This window comes from Cataglyphis hispanica, chromosome 10, assembly GCF_021464435.1.
Source record: "Cataglyphis hispanica isolate Lineage 1 chromosome 10, ULB_Chis1_1.0, whole genome shotgun sequence".
NCBI classification, from domain to species: Eukaryota; Metazoa; Arthropoda; class Insecta; order Hymenoptera; family Formicidae; genus Cataglyphis; species Cataglyphis hispanica.
In genome coordinates this window covers 2,006,635-2,033,964 of record NC_065963.1, presented here as the reverse complement: position 1 = coordinate 2,033,964, position 27,330 = coordinate 2,006,635, and the positions used below count along the sequence as shown (strand labels likewise).

Below are 27,330 nucleotides of genomic sequence, written 5' to 3'. Positions count from 1 at the left end.
GAGTTCGTAAAAAAAAGAAAAATAACACTAATAAATTAAATAAAAATGAAAGAACAAAAAATAATAACGAATTTGAGATAGTTACTGTACGTGAAAAAGCAATACAAAGTAAATATGTTAAAATGAAGTTTCTTTATTGTTTCTTTAAAAAGTCTGTACAATCTATGGAATCAATTATTTTCAGAAAAAATTTGTGACTATGTATTGTCATATAAAATTTCACAAGATCATATTGAAATGTTGTATACGTTAATTAGAAATATGAACAGATATTGCAATAATCATACTTCTGTACAGTTTATATCCGCTTATAAAAAATTATTATCAAATAAAGACTGCCGTACACGGTGCTTGTTTCCTTGCTGGATTGCTTGCTGATTGCCGTGCAGGCTCTGCTGCTTGAAGTTGTGTCAGCAGCGCTGTTGACTTGGCTTCAGACGGAGCATGCTGCTGTGCAAGGTCCGCTGCTGGTTTTGTGACTATGGTAACCATATGACAGTTCAATGTGTTCTGATTGGCTCTTCTTGCGAGCCAGCAAAGAAATTTGCTAGAAAAATAGCACGGATTCAATCACCGAATTCCAGCAAGCTAGCCAGCAGCGCGGCCATCAGTGATGTCACTTTCCATCATCGCTCTCACGCATAGCTGCCACCACAACTCCAAGTAAGCGATCCAGCAAGGAAACAAGTACCGTGTGCAGCAGGCTTAATATGAATGTATTAGCATATCCGTCTCTGCTAATTGTAAAGGGTAAAGGATAAAACATTGCTTATCAGTGCAGAAACTAATGTAGATGCTCTAAATAAATGTAATGAGATCGATGAAAATAACATTGAAAATATAGATAATAAAAAAATAAAAAGGAAAAAAAGACCTATAAAAAAAATAAAAAATTAGTGCTCTGTCTAATGCGATTCATGTATCTGATTATTTGCAAAAAAAATTATACTTTTTTTGCCCAATCAGCAAAGTCTGTTCAAACAGATTTTGCCAAACGTCTGCTTCAAATTTTTGTCAGCAGAAAGATTGCAGACTATATACAAAATCTGTTATATCAGATAACAGAATGTTAGCAGAACTATTAGAAAAACTGCCGACATAGATTGACCGCAAAGCAATAGCAGAAAGTGAGCAGGATTTGCATAGAACTATTATAGCAGAAACTGAGTAGGATCTGTGTAACACAGTTTGATGTCAGATTGACGGCAGAAACCGAGCAAGATCTGTGCGTACGCAATCTGATGACAGATTGATAGCAGAAATCGAACTGAATCTGCAGCTTTTAGCCATTTATATAATTTATTGAAATAATAGTTTATTTGCTTACCGCTATATGGCGCAATTTTCGCTTTCTATACCCGTATTCAAGTTGTTGTCAAGAACGTACATAAAGCCTGCAAAATGTGCCTAATAACATGTATAATTATATCTATCAGTTCAATTTCTGGTATAAGTCCCGTACAAGAGAATTCAGATATTAAAGTGATTTTTCAAAATCAAATAAATAAATGTCCAATTTTCACTTATTTAGAAAAATTGTCCAAATAAGTGAAAATATTTTGTTATTATCTACGATATAAAATAGAAATCTAAAATATAAAATAGACATTTTATATAAATAAAATTTTTGATTTTATAAATTAAATTATTTAAATTTTGCTATGTATATTACGTTATTTTAATTATTATTATATATTTTTATGTATTAATACAAACGAGCAAAATAAATTATCATTTATTATCATTTAATAAGCGAAACAAGCAATGCAAATTAATAAAGCATTTAAATGCCGTTATTCTATTTAAACAATGACGACGTTAATGATGAAGTTAAATATATAGCTGGTTTTGTAGTTTTTGCTTTACAGAAAAAAATTCACTATCATCAATGTCTTTCTATGTTACAATAAAGAGATAATGTCTCTACAATTTTTAAATTAATTAAATTAAAAAATCGTGGAAGCTTATTTTTTCCATCTGATGATGTCATATATTTGACTGCTGAAAAGGTTTTTCGACAAAATAAACATTTAATATTTTCATTGACCTTTTTGCACTTAGTTTTCCAAGAAACCTTAAAAAAGTTACCGAGCACAATTTTAGATAAAAATGGACACTCATTGGAACAAGATCTTTTTCATGATCACAGATATCAATTAATTTTGCTTTTTGAGTAAATATTTTGATATACGGATGCATCATGAAGGTTCTTCCTTAAACGAAACTATTGAACGAATAAAAATGCGAAACAATAAGATGACAATATTTAGCGGGCAATAAATATATACATATATATATATATATATATATATATATATATATATATATATATATATATTTAGTTTGATAAAAAATTAATATAGTTCTTCGAAAATAAATATTTATTTACGTTTTCAATTTTAAATATATATGTTTTTTTATAACACCTAAGTTTTTATATAGCAATAAATTTGTTGCAATAACAATCTGAAATATTTTTTTCGTATTATTTTATTATTTGAATCATATGCAAATCGTTTATTGAATTTAATTATATATTTTACTTGTACAGTAATATAAATAAAATTTTTATGATTATCTTTAAAGATTAAAATATATCGAAATTGATAATTTGATCATTAAGAAACTAATTTATTTTTAAAATAATTTGTAAATGTAAATTAAAATTTACGTTTATTAACATTTAAAATTATAATTATTACATTTATTTATGATTTAATTTTTGTTTACTTATATTATTTGTCGACTTATATTGTCTACTTATATTGTAAAATACGTTTCATAATAAATTTTAACTGATTTTCTGTCATAACAAAATATTTATTAGGTCTTTAAAAATCTGTATTAATTTTCTTTAAAATATAACTTTATAATATTTTTTACTACGCTAATGTACTCTCCGGACTCTGTCCGTTCTACTCTGCGCATGCGCTAACAGACAAGGATAGCCAGATCACTTGACTTTATCTCTTTCGAATTGCCTGATACTCTTTTAGCTGAATCTCGCTCTTTATTATATTTTTTCTCTGCTGCCGACACAACTCCAAGATTCGTATGATCTTAGCCGACGACTAACATTTTTTTAAAATAATTATGTGTGAAATCAATTGTATTTCGTTTCTAGATGATTAAAGTGCATTTATTTTTGTTTGTTAGTTTATAATTAATTTTTAATTGATTATTTAAAGTTTGAAATATACCAAAATACATGGACAGAAAGTGCGCGGGCACGCGCGCATACACACACACACACACACACACACACACACAGAGGGAAGTGCAAGAGAGGCCTTCGGTTCCCTGCACTCACCCCGCCGATAAACAGGGTGGACCTTGCTTTAAAATGTAGCATATACTTTGTAAGTTGTAAAGCGAGGTCTACCCTGTCTACAGGCGGGGAGAGTGCGGGAGAGGGGCCGAAGACACCCCCTTGCACCCCCACCCCATGTGTGTGTGTGTGTGTGCGTGCTTGTGTGAGTGCGTGTGCGTGTGTGCGCGCGCGCGTGCTTCCTGTCCATGCATGTTTAGTATATTTCGAACTTTAAATAATTAATTAAAAATTAATTATAAACTAACAAACAAAAATAAATGCACTACAGTCATTTAAAAACGAAATACAATCAATTTCACATCTATTTTTGTAATTTTATAGTAGATGTCTGCTAGTTTCATGGTCTACAAATAAATAATTAATTAAAAATTAATTATAAACTAACAAACAAAAATAAATGCACTACAATCATCTACAAAGGAAATATAATTGATTTCACACATAATTATTTCTAAAAAGTGTTAATCGTCGGCTAACATCATACGAATAACTCCAAATAATCCAAATGCCAGAGCACGGATTTATATATAAGGTCAGGGCACATGAAACTTATATCTGACTACATAATATCGCCGTTCACTATGTGGCGCTAGTAGGATACCTTGGCTGGCTTACTTCAACTTATTCTAATATAAAGGAAAATGGCCTAAATGGCTTCGGCTTGAATTGCCTATATCTCAGTTAAAATACAAACGAAACGAAAGAGGCTGCGGCAGAGCCTGCACGGCAACGAGCAAAAATATCCAGCAAGCGATCCAGCAAGAAAACAAGCACCGTGTGAGGCAGGCTTAATACTCGGTTTTTACTTTATTTTCTTTGTTATATTAGCAAGCTAGAAATGCTGCTAGAAATTAAGCTTAATAGGAATACAACAAAGCGGAATCTGCTGCAAATGCATGATTTTGCTCGATTAAATTTGCTGGCATATACTGCTGCATACTGCTATCTAGAATATATTATAGTCTTAATTTTAAATGAATGCAAAAGACTATTTCAATTTTTATTAAACGTGTGTTTTGGATTTTTAAGACACTGATGTGAACAGATTTGTATGTTATAACTTCAACAACTAAAAAAGTTTTTAATATTTACAAATTAGAAAATAAGTTAAAATTTAAAAATGTAAATACGCGGATTGTAAGTGATGTTTTTAGAAACTTAAAATTACATATGACTTTTATAAATTTTGAGACACATATTTTAGAATTAGATAACCAGAGAATTAGAAATAGAAATTAGAATTAGAAAATCAAAAATATGAATTAATAAAATTAATCATATTAGAATACTTAGAAGTAAAATTAAAAAGAAAGGTAAAACATTCTCTGAATGAGAATGTTGAACATGATAATTTTGTTAGACATTCTTATACAAAAACTGTTCTGTTTAAGGGACACTAAATTATTACATTAATATATTGTACTTTACGATTTTCACAATTTCATATTTGTTTCTTCTTGCTTCTTTATCATTGCCTCTTATTTACTTAAAATATATTTTATTTTAACTTTTATTTGACTCAAAGATTTTTACGTTGAATATAACCTTGATTTTATATTCCCGCTTTTGGTCATCGAAGCGGGGCTTAAATCTCGAGATATATCGAATAATGTAGATTCTTTCTTTGCATTGTTTATATGGGAAAAATCAGACTTCTATATAATACTAGACCGCTAACTCCCTTATATATTGGAGGCCTATTACAGTTTTCGAAATGAAATAAAAAATACAAAAGTGAGGAAGTTCACTAGAATATCTACAATTTCATTTGTTGAAATCTAGTAAATCTGCTCATTTTTGTAATTTTCACCTCGTTTCAAGAATCGTAATAGCTCCCCTGACCGAAATATTGACCCCATAAAGAGCTGTGTTCCGATTTTCCACCCTATGAGTGATAGTTGGGTGGGCGGGTAATGGGCGGAGTCTAACGAAAAGTGTCTGAGAGGATAATAGAATCTGAACGCACTCCATAGTCTGATGCCCGATTGTTACGTCTCAGCGACGCTCTTTCTCTCTCTATATCTCAGTTAGTGAGAAAAAGATTGCTCTCTACTTTTATAGGGCAACCTGCTTCCACCGGCTATACCCCAGGGACGCCGAGAGCTAGGACTAATCTAGTGGATCTAGGGGAATGATGTAGGCGCGGAACTAGTTGGTTACTAGGAAGTTTCACTAGGATTTTAGGGATATGGACGCAACTAGGTATATGTAATTTGAAGATTAATCAGGTTTAAAGAATAGAATTTTAATATTATAATAAAAGAAATATATCGATTATGTATCTAAATATCTAATATATTCATCTATGTTCAAATGATTTTCAGTTAATTGATATTTTAATTGAGAGCTTAGATCACGAGAAGGAATTGTTAAATTATGTTGATAACTTTCCTTAACATGTGTTATATTTTGATATAATTGGTTTAGTAATATAAATTCTGGCATATACGTAAATAGGCCAGTAGGGTCACTTATTAGATAGAGACCGTTATTAATTAAGTCGATTTTATTACAAAATTTTATTCGTGAATGTTTTTGAATGTCTTTATGAAATCTATGAGAAAATTTCAGGCGATTTATAAGGGCTAGAGAGAAAAAAAACTCTTTTATGAGATATTATACGAGGTTTTGATTTATTAGTAGAATGTTTAAACTGAGATAGATTAGAAATACATTTGACGCGTTTCTTTATGCCGGATCTATGGTTTCGTTTTTTAGGGCAAGCCCGCTTGTATTGCGGGCTCACTATATGCAAGGGGCTTATTACTTAAGATATATATATATATATATATATATATATATATATATATATATATATATATATTAATTAGAAACAGTACAAGAGTTAGGGAATTAAGATTTGGAAAGGAATATTATAATAGAAATTAAGAGTAATTAATAAATTGTGGACACTAAATAATAGAGAGTTAGTTAGATCGAATTGATTTATTATGAGAATTGTCTAAAGAATAAAGTCTTTTATTTAATATCAATACTTAATTATATTATGACTCTAAATTTCTGGTAGAAAGAGAAGGTTTAGAAAAGTGTCGAATGTCGCCAGGGGCACCGTAATAAGCGCTCGGCAACTATGGAATCTCAGGGAGAATGGGTAATGTCGCCAGGGCACTGTAATCAGCGCTTGGCAACTAGATTCAAAGATTGGGTTGTGTTCAGAAAATTAGATAATAAATTTGATTTCAATTTAATCTCCTGTTGTCATTTCTTGTGGGAGGTTTTTAAATCGATAGGAAACGCCGCCAGGGCACCTTGATCAACGCTCGGCAACTAGGTTTAAGGATTATATTCAAAATTTAAAAAGAAAGGAGGGAGTCGCCAGGGGCACCATAAGCGCTCGGCAACAATGGATTTCAGGGAAAAAGAATAAAATGTTGCAAGATTAAGTCGGGTTTAAATGACAACAGTAGTGCATATTTTGCATGAAATTTATAAATCTTACTTAGTATTGATATTATGGGGGTGTTTTAAATAACAGTAGGATAATAGATTAAAGTTGACTGACTGGAAACTGTCAGCAACTTGCTAATGCTTGACAGGGGATTTCTTATTATTTAGAGGATGAAAAGGTAATTGAATGATATTAGGGGTTGTCCGTCAATTGAAATAAAGTTTCTAATATTTATGGAAAGACGGTGATTTATAATAATTGTAAGTACTTACCGTGATGAGGCAGGAAAATCTTTCCTTCTGCTCAAGTTCTGGTCGTACTCTGTTAGGCCTTTCTCTCGTCCTTTAAGACCTCGGTCGTGCATCAAGTAGGCCGGATAAAAGTACACATAGACGTATGCACAAAGTTTTTTATTATTTCCTTAGTTTTACACAACTTAACACTGAATCGACAGTAATAATACAATTAATACGTTAATCGAAATTGTATAGCGAATAGTACGCGAACAATGACCAGGTGCAGAGCGGATGAATGATTCGAAAATGAGTTCGTGAGCGAATGAATGAACGAATAATACGGAGCGAATACTTGTACGAAATAGTAATGAAATAGTAATGAATAATGCTGACTAAGAATGAATGCTTGAAGACTTTTCAATTGAATGACTTGAATGCTTGAATGTAAGAATTGAATGACTCAAATGCTTGAAGACCTTTTAATTGAATGCATCGAATGCTTGAATGTAAGAATGAATGATTCGAATGCTTGAAGACCTTTTAATTGAATGCCCCTGAGGTTCGAAATCGCCGGCTTATATACTGTCGAAACAAAGGGTTTTCGGGCCGTGTGCAGATCACACGTTGCGCTTTGGAATGTTCTTAGGATGATTCAGTGGAGGACTTCCGAGAAGAAAGATTTTTAACAACAATTCTTCTGAGAATTGTCGATCAATATGTTTATCTGCCTATTAAGTTTCGGCGCTCGTGGTCGTAGCCGTCGCGAGTCCGTTCGACTTATCGCTCGCAATATCAGGTTTCACTGATATGAGGCCTCTTATGCTCATTCTTTTCAGCTTAATTAATATAAAATCCTTAATAATATGGTTAATATTTATGCTTATTATGGAATCATTTGTTCTATTTATTTCAGTTCTGATAATAAGTTGGCAATTTATATAAAGTTACGGCATTCTATAGTTTAGAAAATAGATATTTTAGATAACTTATATGTATTATATGTAATGTATATAATTTATGATTCCATAGAATATAAGCCTCTTAAATTTATATTTATGGTTGCTTGATCGATACTACAATAAAGCATATTAATTTTATTAAGATCATTTCTTTATGGAAGCATTCGCGCATTATATAATAACCTGTTTTAATTAATATAATTTTAATTATTTATAAAGATAAATTGTATTGAATATAGTATTGAAAGTTTTGTATGTGATGTTTTGGATAAAATAATTATAAATATTTTCAACAAATTATTATTATATACGTTTTATGATTCCATAAAGTACGGCGCATTTACTCCTCAATTTAAGAGTGAGTTATTTTTATATATATTTGTCTGTGTGATTAAATATTAAAATCTTAAAAGCTAAGTATTAGTATTGATATTATCGAGTGTGAAATTCGCTTGCATGTCCGTTCTTAAAGTCTTAAATCTTAAATCAGCAGATTAGTTCTAGAAAGTCTCTGCTGTACAGCTAGCTAGTTCTAAATAATGCTTTCTGATTCGTCGATCTAAGGAATTCTCAATTCCTTACGCCATCGATTATTATTACTAAAAGGATTAAAATAATTTATAAAATATATTCGGTTTTTAAGCTAAATAACCATATAGAACTAGAATGATAAGTGATTAATGAATTTAGTTAACAATTAAAATAAAAGCAAATGGATTACATAATTATTCCATAGGTATTTTGCAGGGATAAAAGCGGTAATTACTAGCTAAAATATAGTTTTTAAAATTGGCAGGACGTTATACCCGATACTGATTTAATAAACTAGACTTACTAAACTTTCAATATTGCCCGCATATTGCGTCACCACCACCCAAACCACCCGGCTCTACGAGCCGGGTAGCTTTTATACTCTCTCGGGTGGATAGAGTGACAATTTGAACGTCTCACATGAGAGGCCAGCAGGAGCATTTGGAAGGAATCTAAACGCTTTCTGGGTGCCTGAGTGGGGTATCGGAAAGCTCCATAAAGTTAGCCGGTCAACATTCACTTTTATCTACAAACGACCAATAAACAATTCGTAAAAAAAAATTATAAAAGTGAATGTTGATCGGCTAACTTTATGGAGCTCGAAAGGTTGATATACATCTACACCGTAATGTTTTCGCTAACGCCGCTTATTGAGAAGATACGTGATTAGCAATAGTAGTATTACATATATGGCGAAAACATTACGGTGCAGACGTATTATCTTGCTTTCACAATTTGTGTACTAGACGCAATGCGCACTCGCGAATTTCGTTGAGCCAATAATATTACATATATGACCTTTACGTATCCTAGTGCATACGCATTACGTCAAGTATGAATACGAATTGTGGAAGCGAGAGGTTAATATATGTCTGTATCGTAATGTTTTTGCTTACGCCTTGAGCTAACAATATAGTATTATATATATGTCTAAGGTTATATAAAGGAAGGTTGAAGGTCAATTTCACCACCTTCGGTTAAGTTAACCGACGGTTAAAATCAGCAGGGTGGCAACAGAAAATAGAAGTGAATGAAAACCAAGCTTCTTATCATTTCAGTTGCCACCCTGCCATCGGTTAATCTAACCAAAAATGATGAAATTGGCCCTAAGTCACAAACCCGAGTCTCCTATAATGCAATGCAAAATAAGGTGCGAAAGACCATGAGAGCCAATAATAGTCTAGCTTATTTAATATCTTTTTTCAATTTTTACCATCTCTTTTCAATAGCGACTGCGCACACATCGATTTTTTGCATTGCATTATGGGAGATTCGGGTTTGTGACTTAAGCGGGGAGCACACACTTTTGCATAAGCGCATAACCATAAGTATAAGGAAATTGATTGGTTCATTTCGTTAGGCATATATTTGTGGACCAATCAATTTCTTTATGTTTATGGTTATGCGCTTATGCAAAAGTGTGTGCTCCCCGCTTTAACCTCCATTATATAACCTTATTTTTATGGGCCACTCGTAATGCCATCTATCGATACTTAACTATATTAACTGCTTCATATTGGTAATGCAGAGAAAATTTATAAATAAATGAGAACAATAATATGTACACATAATTTACTGTCCTCTAAATAATATTAATTTATTGCATAAATGTCTTTGAGTAACAAGTATATGTTGAGTATTTGTATGTTTTGCAATATAAAAATAACGAATATTAATATATTTTATAATTATGCTTTTTGTCAAATGTATTTTATGACATGTTAACAAATCTTGATCATTCCAATGATTTCTTAAATCTTCAAATATATTTTGTGTGTGTAAATTTAAAAGCACACTTTGAGTAATATTATACTAAAGTAAAGTATACTTTGAGTTAAATATAACATTAGGCTTTTCTTTTATGATAAATTTTATAATTTTTTCTGTTTCGAGACATATTTTTATAACACTTGGTGATGGATATATTAAACTACCACGATCTTTAATTTGTCTTTAATAAGTCTTTCTGTTTTTGTATTATAATAATTAAATTTATACATAGTTTATACATAATACTTATATTTAAACGTCAAACAATAAATCTATAGCGATATAAGTTACAATTTCCGTAACATATTCAGTTAAATAAGTAGTATGTGACAAAGCTATAACATACATGGATGATCATGATCAAGAGCAAAATTATTTATATAGTTTTCATTATTAATTTCATAACCATCTATCATACGCACAATTGAAGTTGAAAGTTCTATTTATTACTTCTGGTTTAAAGGCAGAAGTTGCATTTAATATAGGAATATAGTCAAGGGTTATACAATTTACTGTTGTAGCACCTTTTTTCTGCTCTAATCAATAATCTTTTAAACGCAGCTTTGAATTAGGTAACAGTGGAATTATTATTTTGATGTCCAAAAGCGTCCAAAGAATATTTTGAGATAATCTTGACTAATTTGATATGTTGGTATACGGAGTGTCTGAAAATTCGCGCAACACCCTTTAATGGAAGGTAGAGGGTGTTATTCTGAACAGAAAAGTTCTATACCATTTTGCGATTTTCTCAATATTTAAGAAAATAATAATTGTAAAAGATCAGCCAATGAAATGCCGCGAAAAGCTCGCGGCGCGAAGACGCCTCCCACTGTCACTTGATACTAGGCCAATTGAAAAAATTACATACATAAAAACGCGCATTATGTGTATAATTCTTTCGATTGTCATAGCGAAGCGCGCTCGCAAAGCGCTCCTTCCACTGCTTTGCCGCGGTCTTAGTATCAAAAGTGACGGTGGGAGACATCTTCGCGCCGCAAGCTTCTCGCGGCACTTAGTTAGCTGATCTTTTACAATTAATATTTTCGATCTATCGATTATCGTCAATATTCTTAATATGATCGCAAGTACATAGTTTGCGCGCGGATTGTATTTAAAATAACACAAATGTTCAACGCACCTTCTCAATACGTGCGCCATGCTTATTTACTACTTATCGATTTTACATCAAGTCCTGAAATACATTTATTATGATTTTGACTAGTTAATCCTTTAGTGAGAACATCTGCTAACATTTTGTTGGTAAATATATATGTTTAAGTACAATCTTATTTCTCTTAACTACTTCTCGAATGAAATCATGTTTAATATCGATATGTTTTTTATGAGCATGATACATTGGATCATTGGCAAGATACTGTGCTCCTTGATTATCTACATATAATAGCTCTTTCTAATGTCTTAAGACCTAAATCAGTTAACAGGCGGCGTAAGTAAATAGCTCTTTTGCAGCTTCAGTAAGACTGGCATATTCAGTTTCCATAGACGATAAGTCGGTACGTTGTTTTTGTAATATAGTACCATCACCCAATATGAATGCGTAACCGGAAAATGATCATCGATTCATGACGCAACTACCCCTTCCTTTAGTTGGTTTTTCAGCATCTGAAAAACCAATTAAAGGAAAATTAATCTTATTGAACACAAGTCCTAGATCAGCGGTTCCTTTGAGGTAGAAACGCAGGACTCGTTTGGCTGCAAGCCAGTGTGATCTCTCAGAGCATGTAACAAATTGGGCCAGTTTTACTACCGTATGAGCAATCTGGCCGAGATACGACGGTTAGATACATCAGCCCACCAATTAATTCACTATACGGCCATGATTCTCATCGTGATAAATGCTCAGCATCGTCTGACTTGGATTCATGTTGACTTCCGATAGTGTCGAGACAGAATTGTAGACTTTCATATTAAAGCGTTTTAGTAAAGCTACTATATAGCTCTTCTGTGACATTGTAATCGTCTCTGAGGTTTGAATAATCTTGATTCCTAAACAATAATTAACAAGGTTAAAATTCCTCAGTTTGAAATCCTTGGCCAGACTTCGCTTGACATTTTCAATTGTATGATTATTTTTAGAAGCAATTAAGATGTCATCTACATACACAAGTAGAATGATTATATGCTTTTCTTGGATGGCATGGTACATGCAAGGTTCATCACTTACTGGTTCTAATCCGATTTCTTTAGCTTTGGTTTTAACTTGCGTACCATTGTCTTCGAGCTTGCCGTAAATCATATATCGCTTTTTTTAAACGGCAAACATATCCTCCAGCTTCTAAATTTGATAATAATTCTTTTGCTCGAGTGCTGATTTGATTCTTTTTCCCTTCACGGCAAATAATTTTTTGTAACATTTCTTTTAGTTTCTCAGGAGGTTGCATAAAAACCTTTTTTTCAAGTATACCATTTAAATAAGCAGTAGTAATATCCACTTGGTGTATTTTTAATCCTAATTTAATAGCAATTGTAGCAAATAACTAAAGTGACTCTAATCGTGCCACAGGCGCAAACGTATGGCAATAATCAGTCCCATAGCATTGACTATAGCCTTTTGCCACACTAGACTATTGCCTCTTGCTTTCTTTTTCTCTAATTTTCCATTCGGTCCATACTTGTTGGTGAGAACGGCTTCCCATTATATTCTTCTCTTTTTTCACGATATCTCAAGTATCTTTCTTTACTCGTTATTTCAGACAAAATGGCTCCCTCCCACTCTTCACGTTGATCTCCAGACATCGCCTCCTCCATCAATATTTCGATAGCACCAGCAATTCTTCGAATACATAATCGTTGAGTCCATCTGGTTCATTTAATTGTGGAGGAATATCCTCTCGTTCTTCTTGATTTTCTACTTCAATTTCAATTGACCTGTATAACTTTCGAGAGGGACCAGGGGCACCAGTTCTCAGAATCCGTAGTCTTCCAAGAACTCTCTTTAAAATAAGTTGCCCTGGCCGTTGTTCTGCTTGCCCGTTCTCTATTCTGGAAATTTGATCTACTTCTCTGTTGCGTTGTTTAATATTAAATTCATTTATCGGCTTATCAACCATCTCGATTGAATCTTTATTTAAATTCTTGTAGTCCTGCTTTCCATAGATTCTTCCAGGAACTTATCGCGTGCAATCATAATTTTTTCTTCAATCGGTAACCAAACTCGATATCTTTTACTCTTTCTGGGATATCCAATGAATATACCCTCCTGTGATCAAGCTGCAATTTATTCTTAGTTGGATCTTTATTTAAAACGTATACTTTAGTACCAAAAATCCGTAGATGATCTAGGTTTACAGGTTTCTCAATCCACTTCTCGTAAGGGATTTCACCTCCCAGACTGTTAGACGGACATCTATTTCTTATGTGATAGGCTGTTGTTACTGCTTCAGTCAAAAAACCTAGTGACAGTCGGAATTGTAACATCATACATCTGGACATATCAAGTATTATTCGATTCATATGTTTGGCTACTCCATTTTGTTGAGGGGTACGAGCCACTGATAGCCTTCTCTGTATGCCTTCTATCTGAAGATAACGATCAAATTCAGTGTTGCAATACTCAGCCATTGTCTGACTGGAGATACTTTATACGTGTACCCGTTTGCTTTTCTACAAAATTTTTATATAATTTAAAAGCTTCGAACACACCGCTTTCTTTCTTTAGTAGATAAATCTCGCACCACCTTGTACAGTCATCTATAAAAGTGACAAAGTATCTTGCACCACCCAATAATTCGGATCTCATTTCACCAACGACGTCGAAATGTACAATTCTTAATATTTCACTACATGGGAGATTTTCTCTTGGAAAAGGGGAAGTAGCCATTTTGCCTTTCAAACAAATTTTGCATTTTTAAAGATCATCTATATTCCTCGCATTCAATTTGAGGCCGATGAGATTTGAAAGATCCTTTGCATTTAAATGCCCTAGACATTCATACAAGCGTTTAATGTCCGATGACTATAATTGAGTAGAAGCACGTTCAGTGAGTTCCCAAACATAATATAAGTCTCCACGACGATCTGCAGTCATCTTGACTTCTCCATTTGGACCAACAATCTTTGCGATATTTTTTTGAAATACAACGTTCCCTTGCTCTCTTCTTGGCTACTGAAAGTAGGTGTGTTCTAAGATCCGGTACATATAAAGTATTTTGGAACTCAACTAACCTTTTGTTCTTTGCATGGACAGTTAAAATTCTCACTGTTTCTTTTCCTTGAATGTTCGTGGAACTGTTGTTTGCCAGATTAACATTCCCTCGAGATAGTGCGTTTATGTTTTGAAATTTATTCTCGTCCTTGCACAAACGTGATGTACATCCATTGTCTAATATGCAGGTTTCATTATCAGACATTCTTGCTTCACCGCGCCCGATGAATTCCTCGTGTAATGCTACGTCAGCTATTCCACAAAATACGCCATAAGTATCATCAATTTTTGTTTCTTCTTCAGCTGCTTTCGATTCATTCGTTTTTGCTTCTGCAATTGGCTATCTTATGGCCTATTTTATTACACTTGAAACATCTAAAATTAAATGTTTCCTGATTAGATCGATTATTTTTCTTGGTATTTCTTTGATTGTTTTTATTGCTTTGTTTTGCTGAATCATTTTGTCTCGTGAATTTCTTCCCTTTTCTGGTTGCTACCATAGTTCCTTGGACTTCCAGTGAGCTTGCTTTCTTGCATCGTTCTCTTCTAAAATTTTTACCTTGAGTGTTTCGGCATTTAGTAATGAGTCACGTGATTCTATGGTGCATTTGAAATTTTCGAAGCTCGCAAGCAGACTATATAACAACATCACTGCTAGAAGATCTTCATTGATGGATATTTCCATATTAGTCAATTTGTTAACTGCATCAAAAAATTTTGCAAATTGTTCACGAACATCTTCACCTTCTTGCATACGCTGCAAGATTAGTTGCTTTAATAATGTTGCTTTTCTTGTGAGCCCCTTTGAGGCATAAATAGTCTCAAGTTTCATCCATACTTCTTGTGATGTCTCACAGCCACGTACTTGTTTGAGTTCTGATAATTGCTAAAATCAAGTCAGCCTTGATCTTTAGGTCGGTCGAGTGAATCTCGATTGCGCACATAACCAATCGGACACGACAAAATTTTCCAATTGGACACAGACCCGATCACATACAGGCTCAATCGGACACCTGCTCGATCGGACACAGACTCGATCGGACACAGACTCGATCGGACACAGACTCGATCGGACACAGGCTCGATCGGACACATATGGTTGCAATTGGACACAGGATCGATCGGACACTGTAGCATGTACTTTATAAGTTGTAAAGCGAGGTCGACCCTGCCTACTGGCAAGGTGGGTGTGGAAGGAGGGCCGAAGGCCTGTGTCCGATTGAGCCGGTGTGCGATCCGTAATGTGCACAAACGGGACGATCCCGATCGGTTTTAATCCACGAATTTATGACCGCTCGATTTCCATCGGTTGGCTCTGGGTTTACTTTATCACCATTTACATACGCTCACGCATCATTTTTGATGAGTAATACTTCAACTTGCATTCTCCATGTATCATAATTATCTTTTGATAATAATTCGATGCGTGTTGTATTAAAGCCGTTCGTAGTCATCGCTTACGGGCACGTGTAATTTAACCTCAAAAATCTTACACGTTCAGTACAAGACGGACGTATTAAGCGAGGAGCACACACTTTTGCATTATCATTGATACTCTTAATATGATCGCAAGTACATAGGTAGCGCGCGAGTTGTATTTAAAATAACACAAGTGTTCAACAAGATATATATATATATATATATATATATATATATATATATATATATATAAAATTTTAAGCAGAAAGCACAAAATTCATCAAATAATAATGAAGAATCATTGAAAGACAGCAACCAAGTAACAGTGTCACAAAAATGCAATAGAAGTTTATTGTCCAAATTAACACAAAAAATTGAAGTGCTTAGAAGAAACTTGAAAAATCGAGAGATACTATTAAAAAATTAAAAAAGGAAAACAATAAGAATTTGTATACAAATCAACAAATCTTTACAAATAATCAAATTCGTTCTTTATTAACACAGTCTTCAAGATCATAACACTAATCTAATGATACAATTATAAAAGCGCTACGATTAAAATTTGCTTGTGGTGAACGTAAGTATGAAGAAATAATAAGATAAAATATTTCTTTACCAAGCATTCGAACACTTCAAAACAGATTACAAGAACTACAATTTTCAAGTGGAATATTGGATAAAAGTTTTGAATTTCTAAAGATTAAAGTGTCAGAGTTCTAAAATGAAAAAGATAAAGAATATTCTCTTGTTATGGACAAAATGAGCATTACACCAGGAAAACAGTATGACATGGCAACACATTCTTTTTTAGAGAGTTACATTACCTAATCATACAAATAATGCGACGCATGGCTTAGTATTTAAGATAAACTGGTTTAGCTTTAAGAAACAAATTGTTGGCTATTTTTTTACAGGAGATGAGTTTGATGGAGCTGTTTTAAAATCAATTATTTTACAGATTCTTTATAAAACTGAATCAATTCATCTCCATGTAAATAATATTATGTCAGATATGGAGCCTTCCAATATAAGATTTTGGCGGGAAATAGCGAGACAAAATTCACAAATAGTTAACAAAATTTAACAGCCATGTGATTCTATACGGCAATTATATATTTTAGCTGATGTATCACATCTTCTTAAAAATTTGAAACCTTGTATATTAAATAATAAATTTATTACATTTCCTTCTATACTGCAGAAAAAAATATAAGTTGCCCACAAATATAGTACATTCCAATCATCTTATGCAATTACTTGTAGAGCAAAAAGGATTTGATTTTTTGTTAACACCAAAACTAAATAACTCTGATATAGATAGCAATAATAATCAATTTGCAAAAATGCGCGTAAATAAAGCAAAAAATGTATTAAATACAGATGTTAGTAGTGTCTTAGAATTTTTAGCTGCTGTAAATAACGTCCCTGAATACATTACAACAGCATGGTTTATAAAAATGATAGCTAAATTATTTATATTAATGTCTTCAAGACACTGTTCTGTAGCTTTAGAGAAATTGCATATAGAAAAATTTATCGTAAATGTTTTTTTTTTAATGAATTTATCGCATTTTTTTTAAATTTAACAGTTGGTCAAAAAGGACATTTTAAATCCGAAGGAATAATAATTACTACTACATCTATTTTACAACTGATTAATTATTTAGAAGAAAGAGCATTTCAATTTGTTTTTGTCGCATGACACAAGATTGTGTGGAAAATTTGTTTTCAGTTATTAAAACTAAGAAGGGGTGAATTTAGGGTTATAAAGGGAGGTGTAGGATAGTGACAGTTAGGCCATAGAGCATAGATAATAGAGAGCGTAGGATGGGTTAGTGGATAGAGACAGGAATCTTCATAGAGAGCGCGGGAGAACAAGATGGCGCAGTTCGCCATGAAAGAAGGGAAGGAAAGAAGAGGTAGCTACGGAAATGTAGAGAAGCTACTGAAAAGAAAGAGAGAGGAGCCGGAGATGGGGAAGGGAGAAGAGGATGTGTTAAGAAACAGAAAAAAATTCGGATTAGGGAAGATGCGGAGTTAGGACGGGTGGAGGGAGAAGGGGAATTGCAACATATGATGAAGAGCTGGAAATTAGAAGTTGAGTAGTTAATGAACGAAATAAAGAGGAAGTGGAAGGGGAGGAATGGAAGGAGAAAGTGAGGAAGAGGAGGAAAGAGGAGGAGATGGAAGAGAAGGAGATGGAAAGGAATGGAAGGAAGATGGAAGGAAGAGGGAAAGAATGGATTAAGAGGATGGAGGGAAGAGAATGGAATAGGAAGGAATGGAAGGGAGGAAGGAATGGATCAGAAGGAGTGGAAGTGAAGGAAGGGATGAAAGAAGAGGAGTGGAAAGATGGATGGAGGTGGAGGGAGGAATGGAAATGATGGAGGAATGGAAATGAGGACCAAAGAAGAGAGGTCTGGAATAAGAAGAAACTTCTGAAAGGTAGGAAGGAAAGGATCTTGGAGGATTGGACGTAGAAGGAAAGGAGAATGAGATGGAGATTCGAGGGGATAGCAAGGAAGGAGGAGAAGAAGGGAAGGAAGGTTTGGATAGGGTATGGAAATGGAATGGAAGAAAGGTGGAAGGAAAGGATCTGGAGGACTGGATGGAAGGAAAGGAATGAGATGGGATAGGGATAGTGGGAGGAGGAAGAAGGAAGAAAGGTGGATAGGGATGGAATAAGAATAGATGGAATGGTGGATGAGGAGGAAGTGGAAGGATGGAATGGAATGGATGGAAAGGAAGGAAGGAATGGATGGAATGGAATGGAAGGAAGAGATGGAGAAGGAAGAGGGATGGTGGATAGGAAACATGGATGGATAGAAAGGATGGATAGATCGAGGGATACTGATGAAAGGATGTAGATGGAAGTGGAGAGGAAGAATAAGAAAGGGAGGGAATGGAGGGATGAAGAATAAGAAAGGGATTGGAGGAGAGGAAGAAGAAATGGATGGATGAATGGAAGAAGGTGGAGTGGAGGAGGAAGGAGTGGATATGGAGGAAGGAAGAGATGGAATGAATGGTGGAGGAAAGGAGGAAATAGGAGAATGGAACAGGTGGAGGAGAGGAGGGAAGGAAGGATGAAGGACAAAGAATGAAGGAGGGGAAGGAAGGAGATGGATAGGGAAAGTGGATGGACAGATGGAATGGAATGGAGTAGGGAATGGAGATGGAATGGAATGAATGGATGGATGGAAGATGGAAGGGGATGATAGTGGACTGGATCACCATCCAATCATAGTGGATAAAAGAGGAAAGGGAAAGATAGAAAGAAAAGAGGACAAGGAAAATGGGATGGACAAAGGATAGGAAGGAAATAGGAAGGAAATGGATGGAAGGTGGAAGGATGAAGGAGGGAAGAGAGATGAAGGAAGTGGATGGATGAGAAGGAAGGAAGGGATGGATATGAGAAGTGATGGAGGAAGAAAAAGAAGGAAGAGAGGGAAGGATGGCAGAGGGAATTGAGGGCAATTAGAACAGAAGGACAGGTTTGAGAGATAGTGAATAGGGAAAGAAGGAGGAGGGGGAAGGTGAACAAAGATATAACAATGGAGGAGTGGAATGGATATTTTAGGAATTTATTGGGGGAGGGGATAGATGGTAGAGTAGTGATAGGACAGAGGGTAGGAACTTGGATGGATGAGGAGGAGGGCATAAGTAGGAATGAGATAAGGTCAGCGATTAGAAGATAGAAGAATAATAAAGCGGTAGATCTGAATGGAATTCCGGCGGAGGTGTGGAAATACGGAGGGGAGAATCTGGAGGAGTGTGGAGAATATGTAATAGGGTTTGGAAAAGAGAAGGATGGATAGATGAATGGAGTGAGGGAGTGATTGTACCGATATTAAAGAAGGGGAAGGGGGAGAGGGTAGAAGAGTATAGGGGGGTGTCGCTGACTCCTACGCTCTATAAGGTGTATGCTTCGGTGCTGGCAAGTAGACTAAGCGAAGAGGTGGAGAGGAAGGGATTGGTACCGCAGAATCAGACGGGTTTCAGGAAGGGGTTAGGAACAATGGACAACATATTCATACTGAATTATTTGGTGAATAGACAGTTGGGGAAGAAGAAAAGAAAATTAGTGGCGTTCTTTATAGATTTGAAAGCAGCGTTTGATTCGATAGATAGGAGGAAATTGGTAAAAGCGATGAGAGAGAGGGGAGGTAAGGGAAGGGCTGTTTAAAAGAAGTGAGGATATTCTGAGGGAGACTAGAAACAGGGTGAGGAGGAGAGAGGATTTAGGAGCAGGATTTTGGACAGGAAGGGGAGTAAGGCACGGGTGCCTATTGAGCCCTCACTTATTTAATTTGGTGACGGCGGATATGGAAGAGGTAATGAGTAGAGGAAGATGGGGAGGGGTTAAATTAGGGGAGAAGAAGATCTACACCTTGGCATACGCGGATGATGTAGTTTTGATTGCGGAGGAGGAGGATGGAATGAGGAATATGATTGAAAGATTAGAGGGCTATTTGGAAAAGAAGGGGTTGGAGTTAAATGTGGAGAAGTCAAAAATCTTAAGGTTTAGGAAAGGAGGAGGAAGAGAAAGGAATATAAGTTGGAGATGGAAAGGGAAGGTGATAGAGGAGATAAAAGAATTTACTTACTTGGGTTATGTAATGCAGAAGAATAGTGGACAGGAAGCACAAATAAAAAATAGGTTAAGGAAGGGTGCCGCTGCAATGGGTCAGGTTTGGGGAATTGGCAAAGGTTAGAGAATGGTCAGGAAAAGTCATGGCTCTTGATAAGCTGGTAGTGGACAGTGAGTGGAGTATCGGATCGAATTAGAAGTGGAAAGGGTGGAAGAGAGCTAGAAAGGTATCTATCATCGGTCAGGATGGATTAAGGACTCTCAGGCTAAATAAAGGAAAATTGAAAGGAAAGATCGTAATCAGGAACCAGGAAAAGCATCGAGGTTCAAGGGTCGGCATCGAGAATAAGATCTAAGAAGATATCGGAAAGTCAAGAGAAAGTCTCCGGCGCGAATCATCGTCAGGCGCGTCTCGGTTCAAGTCGAAATATCGTTTCATAATCGATAAGATCGAAATCGGCATCGAACAGATATTCTCAGGACAATAAAGATCGATCGGCATCGAAGATCAAAGTCAGATACTCAGAGCTCGGCATCAAATCGGATCGAAATCAGCTCATCGAGAAAATCTCAGAGATCTCATGTCGGTCGAAAGCTCGGTCAAAGAGAACAAATGTCGCGTCGAATCGCGTCTCGTCTCGAGCGTCAGCGAACATATTCGAGCATCGATCGAAATCGGCATGTCAAATCAGCGTCGGCAAGATCGAGATAAAGAAATCGGATCAGAAATCAGAAATCCGATTGAGATGTGAATGAAGGCATGACTCAAAGGATCGAATCACGAATACCGATCCGGATCGACAAAGTCGATAATCGGATAGATAGAGACAATGCGTGTGCAAGATCAGATCCATCATCAGGTCAGAGATCAAGATAGTTATAAGTTATGTAAAATTGTAAGAGATTGTAACCCCAAAGGGAGTCAATAAAGCAAATCTAATCTAAAATCTATTAGAATTAAGAATCCTGTTCCTAATGCGTTGCAGTTTAAAAATAATTTAAAACTTATTTTTGTTTTTTTTATATACACTCCCCGTAATGCAAAGCAACTATGAAGAAGATGACAGAAGTTATTTAACGGGCTTTTTAGAGTTACTTAAAAAAAACAAAAAACATTTTTAATTAATGAAAATAATAATAATAATAATAATAATAATAATAATAATAATAATAATTGTGAAATATGTATAAGTTTTAAAGAAATTCCTATATTTTAAATAATGTGGAAATGACTATTTTACATAGTAAGCAGGTTACATAATTCATAGTTTGCAAAAAAAATGTTACACTTTGCAAAAAATGCATTCGCTTCGTTTGCAATACCAAAGGAAATTTTAGAATATGATAAATTAATTATTTTTTTAAAGATGAAATATATATTTTGACAGTTACAAATTTCAAAAATAAACAAACATATATAGTATTATATAATATAAAAATACAATTAAAAAAATTATTTATTTCTAATATTGAATGTAATTTTATTCTAAATTGCCACAATTTAAAAACAAAAATTTTTGATGATGTTTCGGTGTAAAATAACGTAAAAAAACAAAAGATTTAAAAAAACGTTATTTTAATGATAAAACTATGGCAATACGTAATTTATAAATTTATATTATATATTTATTTTTATTTTAAAAAATTAAAGTTTATTCTTTGATTATTTATATCATTTATTTCTTTTATTCCAAATATCATACTTCGGAAATTAAATTTTCCGCCACTGATTGTTTCCAGTTTTTAACAAAACATGGTTGACCTAACTTAGACATTATTTCTGATTAAAGAATCTTTAGTTCTAAAAGTCCCTGCACAATGTGAGACAATAGCGATAGAAACAAGGGAATAGCGATAGCGATGAACGATATCCAATGAGAGATCTACTTTTTCGAAAAAGCAATGTTCTCATTGGATATTGCCTATCGCTATAGCTTTTCCCTTATTCCTATCGCTATCGCTTCGCATTGTGCAAGGGCCTTTACCATTGTATAGTTCAGCGACAAAAATCGTCACATGATCTTTTTTGTCGCTCAAATGATCGGTTTCAGCGACTCGTGAAAATGCACCTAAAGTCACGTGACCACATGCAACGCTGAAACGAGCGTCTCATGAATTCGCACCTTTAAGGCCCACTACTTTTTCAAAAAAGTGGATTTCTCATTGGATATCATTTATTGCTATCGTTATTCCCTTGTTCTTATCGCTATTTCCTCACATTGAACAAGGGCCTTAACTTTCGTACATGAAAAAGAATAGTGAAGAATAGTGAAAAAGAAAATAGAATAGAAATCTCGTGTTTTTTTATTTATCATTAATTACGTGTTATAAACAGTTGTGATATGGCCTTCAAAAAAAAAAATAGATATTATAATTAAATATTAATTTGTAGTCGAATGATTCGAGAACGTAAAATTAAATTTCAAAATGATATCTTTTTACTGTTATTGCAATACTGTTGACATGTCAAACATAAAAGAAATTGTTCTAAACAAAAATTTTAAGTTGCACTGTTTCAAAATTGTAATGAGTATATGAATTCTATAAAGCTACATTTACCATATATAAAATTAGAAAATGCAGGATACATGAATGAATAATTAATAAATAATTATTTATAAGTATTTATTTTTATTTTTTATGATTTTTAATATTCTTGAGTTAGTCTTTACGCACAATAGAAAAAAATATTAGAAATAGAAATAAATATTAAATATTGGGAAAAGCAATTTGGAATTATTTTATTTTAAACAAGAAAGCAGAATGGAATAATTATTTCTAATTTTTAATTTATTATGCTTTAATCTGTTCTGTGCCTTATTTGTAGTAAAATAATTCCAAATTGCTCTTTCTAATATTTAACATTTATTCGTATTCCTAATATTTATATTTCTTTATTGTGCGTAGGCTTTATTTTGCAAGGTTATGTGTCTTTGATACACACGATCAACACGACAGCATCAGCGTTTCATATATGTAGTGTTTGAGTGGTAATATTTTGTAGTTGAACTTGTTCAATCTACAAAATTGTAGTCGCTAGATTATGAGCGACAAATTTGTCGCTTCAATCGCTTGTTTTAGTGGCACGTGAAATTGTACCTTTTGAATCGATGCTAGTTGCGCTAGCATCAAGAAAAAAAAAGTTAAGGTGCCTTTTCACGCTGACGCTCGATGCTCGAAGTAGTCATATCATTAAAATTGACGCTATATTGTGAAAAACACATGAAAACAGTTTAGTATCAAATTTATAGCGTCAATACTGGCCAACAGTACGGCTTGATGCTGAAGTTGAGAAAATCCAACTTCTTTTTTCTTGACGCTAGCGTGGCTAGTGTAGAATCGAAGTCACGTGACCACATGCAACGCTGAAACAAGCGTCTCATGAATTCGCATTTAGATTTTCTCAACTTCAGCGTCAAGCGTCAAGCTGTTGGCCAGTGACGCTATAAATTCAATGTTAAACTTTTTTCATGTTTTTTTTTATAATATAGTGTCAACTTTAATGACGTGACTTACTTTGATGCTAAAAATGAGCGTTAAATGTGAAAAGACATCTTAAGGGCCGACATCTACAGACGAAAAGTGTTTTTGTGTGTGTGCCATATGCACATGTTCTGTACATTCTTTTCGGGGCCATACATTTCGTAAAGTTAGCAGTCTAGTATTATATAGAAGTATGTGAACTTATGTGGTCTCCCTCATATAGTCAAGTCTATTCAAACAAATTTTATCAAACGGCTGTTACAACTTTTTGTCAGCAAGAAAATTCCAGATTGTATACAAAATCTGTTATATTAAATAATGATAGCAGAATGTCAGCAGAAATGTTACAAAATCTGCTATTTATTTGTTTTGAAAAAAGATTTTTTACATTAAGTAAATATTTGTTCACGTTATATTAATATTATTAATTTCAAGTAAATGATGTGTTAAAAATAAATATTTATTTGATTCTATTTTTTTCAGCATTTTTTAATATTTCTTAAATAAATTAAAAAGAAATGAATAATTTAAAAAATGGCGCGCTCGACCTGTGTTGCGCAAACTAAATGCTTTTGCGCATGTGCACAATTTCTTGACATCTCACAAAAATGTACAAAGCGATTATTAATTTTTTTTAAAATAAATACTATAAATAATTAATTTTAAAGATAAAGCAAATTCAAATAAAAAAAGAGCAATTTTTCTGAACCTAAAAAACCTACAAATTCTAAAGTTTTTCGCTTATATTAATATTTACATTATTATTAACTTCATTATTTATTTATAAAAAAAAAATAAAATAGAGCAAATTATAAAAAATGCATGTTATAAAAAAGCAAATAAAGTTGATTTTTTTCATATATCGTAAGTTTAATTATTGTATAAGTTGCTAGCTGGAAGCGTGGAGGTGATTTCCACTGAATAGCAGTTTGATAGCAGGAACCGAGCAGGATCTGCGCAACGCAGTTTGATGTCAGATTAATAGCAGAAACCGAGCAGCTTTTTAGCATTTATTTAATTTATTGAAGTAGTAAATGTTATAGTATTTATAGTATTTATATATAGTATATATAGTATATAAAGTATTTATATATTATAGTATATATAGTATTTATTCGTTTATTGCTATGTAGTGTACTTATTTACTTTTTTTACTCGCATTCAAGTCCTTGTCATGGAGTGTAAATAAAGCCTGCAAAATAAAGCTAAATAACATTATAATAATTTCTATCAGTTTGATTTCTGATATAGTTTCCATATATATACAGGAGAATTTGTCAGATATTAAACTGATTTTTGAAAACTCGGACAGATAAATGTCCAATTTTCACTTATTCGGACAATTTCTGTCCGAAAAATATTTGTTATTAAGATATAAAATAGAAATTAATTTCCATATAAATAAAATCTTTAATTTTATAAATTAAATTTAAATTTTCCTATATATTACATTAAAATATATGTTATTAATATTATATATTTATGTTATTAATGCAAACGTCAGAAAATGACATCCCGTAAATGTGACATATCGACTATTGACATTTTTATTGTTATTTTCGGGTCTTATGAGACATTTTTAAGACTGATTGATTATTTTGTGACCAAAATTCACCGTCATTTTGTTATTTGAAATTGAGAATTTTTTAATGTTTAAATCCATTTAAATGTACCATTTTATATGAATATCTAGAAACTGTTGGATCTGCTCGATTTTTGCTGTTAATGTGCCGGCATATTATGTCAGCAAACTTTGCTCGGTTTTTATCGCCAATCTGCCGCCAAATTACGTTAACAGAATCAGTTTGAAATTTTTCCACCAATCTGTCGACTTATTATATTAGCAGATTTTGCAACCATTAGTTGAATGCGAACGCAGTTGATGTCAGTCTGCTAACAGATTTTGATTAAATCTGTTACCAATCTACTGTCATACTGCTAACATTTTGTTTACGAGGTTCTTTTATTCATTTCTCATAAGCATACATAAAACTTGTAAGTCTATAAAGCCTGCAAAAGGAGGCTACATAACATTATAGCAACTATTTCTATCAATTTATTTTCTGATACTCTGTAGGGAAATTCAGATATTGAACTGATTTTTGAAAAATTAAACAAATAATTTTTTTTAATAGATAAATAACCGATTTTTATTTATTTGAAAAGAAAGTGTCCGGATAAGTGAAAATCATTTATTTGTTATTAAAATATAAAATAGAAGAATACTTTCCATATAAATTTGCTGTCAAAAAATCGTCAAAAAATCATCAAAAAATAAGAAGAGTCTAAAAAAGATCACCATGATATGATACGAAAGTCGACCTTTCTTAAATGTGTTGAATAAATGTGTACTAAACATCTATTCGACTTTATGTTTTTCTCTGGCAATAAAAAATAAAAATAAAAAGTTGCCAGATTCCCAGATTGTGTAGAACACAAAATCATAATAAGATCATGATAACAAGTAGAAATCAATTTAGAAAAAATTATTATGACAATTGATACTCTTTTTATGATGATTTTGTGATGAATTCTTGACATAACAATGATTTTCTGTTTTTATTTTTAGATCACTTTTACGTAATTTTTTATCAGTGATTTTCAAGGACAAATAAACTCATATTCTAATGATATCATTATGACTTTTGTGCTCTTCTTGGGTTACATCTTATGTGCATGCTACAAATATTTACAAAAATCATGTAATCAAGATTGTTGTAACTTTTTTTTTATCAAAAGTAAATATGACCAAAAATTTAATAGTTTACGAAATATTTTACTTTAATGTGACATACTTTTATATAAACTATATCTCATAAAATATTTATTTTTTGATTACTTTAGCTCAATACATTTATGTACAAAATAATGAAAGGTCAATTAATATAAAAAATAGATTTTAAATAAAAAATATGTAGCTATTAGTTGCAAATTTATATTTTTTCTTAAAAATATTCAAAATATTAACGTAACGTACAAGTAACTAGATACAGTAAATCAATGTATTCTCGTCTAAGAATATATTGATTTGATTAGCATATACTAAGCAATGCCAAGTTTTTTTAATTAAAATTTCTTTTATTTTTATAATATGAATTAATTTTATTATATGAATTTATTTTATATAATTAATTAATTTTAAAATATGATTCACTTTTTTAAGAAACATTGCAATTTAAATATAGTGTTAGAAGTAGTAATAAATAAATTTTGTAATATAAGTTTTTATTAATTGGCGTGCAATTTTTCAATATCACTATTTTTTATTTGAATAAAAATAAAACACTATATTATATAAGAATTTTTCACACTTTGCGCATGCACTTGACCTTTTTTACTTTTTTTTAAAATAATTTTTTAACATTTAATGTTACATCTATTTGATTAATATATTAGAAAGTATGTAGATTCTTTGTACATACACATTACTAATACATTA

The 27,330-nt window shown here is 32.8% G+C and overlaps 1 protein-coding gene across 1 annotated transcript in view; it reads right to left on the bottom strand.

Annotated features, from left to right (window-relative positions):
• LOC126852253 (putative fatty acyl-CoA reductase CG5065) overlaps positions 1-27,330 on the bottom strand; it is a 186,942-nt gene that overhangs the window by 89,584 nt on the left and 70,028 nt on the right. The gene's annotated exons all lie outside the window — the stretch shown is intronic.